Here is a 2,060-nt window from a genome sequence, read left to right as displayed (position 1 = left end):
TATAGGGAAACTACTCACAAGGTTGCTGAAAACTCTTCGACAGCCGGTTTTGCCCTTCTTGGGGCGGTGGTTGGTAGAAACTTGGGGACTGCGCCTACCTGATGAGCCCCAAGAAGGGTGAAACCAGCCGTGGGCTGTTGAAGAGTTTTCAGCAAGCTTGTGAGTAGTTTATTTTTATGAAAGCATATTTTCTTTGCTCTCCTAACACTGCGTATTTTCAATATTTTCGAGGTCCCATGCTTTATTTCCCACATTTTTGCCTGCAAAATTTGTGCCAATAGAATACTGTTTTTTTTCATCTCCCACGAATATATTATCAATCTGAGCCTTCTCAGCTGACAATGTTTTTTTAGTAAAAACCAAAGATATTGAAAAAGAGCGGTCGTATTCTATATTGAGTTGTCAACCGAATTTCCAGCATATAAACGTGGATGTCCTCATCGTGATGGCCTTATCGTCAAGATCAGTGCTGCAATATCCATGAACACGTTTCTTTCTAAGCTTAGAATTCAACTTTTGGTCTGATTTCATACTGTAATATATAGAATAATGTACTTAACAATAATACAATATGGCGTAATGTATGCCGTATAATGTACTACATACATTATATACGTACATTAGAAATGTTGTGGTGTATATTTAATCATATGCGATCCGTAGTCTTCTGTGTCCTCAGACACACCGAGGACAATAAACTCTCAGTTAAACAATGTATTTCGAAAGCAGCTTTGATGTTTACCTTCAATAGACATACCGGAGAGAACGTTCATGTGTGACTCATCAGGATCAGGATAGGGACATAAAAAACAGATGTAGCGTTCTCTCTCTCTCTCTCTCTGAATGATTTTGACCGCGTACTCCGTTTGAAACGGTACCAAGTGATACCGTTGTACCTGAAATTATTCGCTACATTTTGATCATTTGCTTGTTGACCCGTTGGAAATTTTCCAACATCTGTTCCTTTCCAGCAAACTCACCATCGGTCATTTGTTTGACGATATTCCAACTGGGGTCTTACTGGGCTGCGCCATCTCTGACAAAGAAATGTCGCACTGTTTTGTGTACGATTTAGGTTGCTTCTAACTGAAACGGCAAAGTTGATCCAAATTACGTTGATTTGGTCTGAAACCCCAAAAACTTGTACTGACGAAGCTGTCAGCTGTTTTGGAGGCAACTGCCCCTAATCCATCAAGTCACGTGATCTCCTCATCATACAGAACAAGACAGTAAGAGCAACACTGTTGGAGGACAAGTTAATTCTGCACATTCGACGCAAAACGACAAAAACAGTTTAGGTTGTGTCATTTACCTAAGGCACTGTGAATGCTCCAAGGTAGTCTAAGAGTGAGGCTCTTCCAGACAGCAGACGATTGGCTTTGGTTCTCATGGAACTGAAACCTTTGTGCTCCTTTCCTTCACGCGAAGACCCGGAACAATAGTTTGAGTTTGTAGAGGTCACTCACTAGCGTCGCAAACACTCAAATCACGTGACAATTCCTGTCCCATTTGCAACTTTAGTCGACAACATGCACAATTTCCCATCGATTTATGTTTACGTGTCTGCCACCTGCGTTACGCGCCAGGACTACGAACTTCAACCACATCAGGTCAAGTTGTATTCATGTTCGTGCAATGATCAAACACAGATGGACATCCCGCCCCTCACACTGCACACAATAAATAGGGATGCAACTCGGCCCAACACAGAACAGGAAGTCAACTGTGAGTGACCCCTAAACAACCGATCTCCACAAGTCTCCAAGGTCGACTACAGGACACGTGTGGCAGCCACGCTGCAGAAAAGAGACGGCCCGCGTCCAGGACTTATTGGCTCATTTCCTTGTTGCATTGTATTTATTTTTATCAAGTGCATCATCACCATTTTGGTAAAACAGCTATGTGTTAGAGCTTCGAACAATTTGATAATCAAACTAGTTACGTTACAATCTGATCACTAACAAGGTCAACTCTACAGCTGAAGTCGACTGATATCCTGGAGAGGAATTATCTGACCTTGGTTTCGATCAAATTTGTTCTAGGGTCAACCGACAGGATGT

The sequence above is a fragment of the Opisthorchis viverrini genome, assembly GCF_000715545.1.
Source record: "Opisthorchis viverrini unplaced genomic scaffold opera_v5_305, whole genome shotgun sequence".
Classification (NCBI taxonomy): domain Eukaryota; kingdom Metazoa; phylum Platyhelminthes; class Trematoda; order Opisthorchiida; family Opisthorchiidae; genus Opisthorchis; species Opisthorchis viverrini.
Note: the sequence above shows the minus strand (reverse complement) of the source record.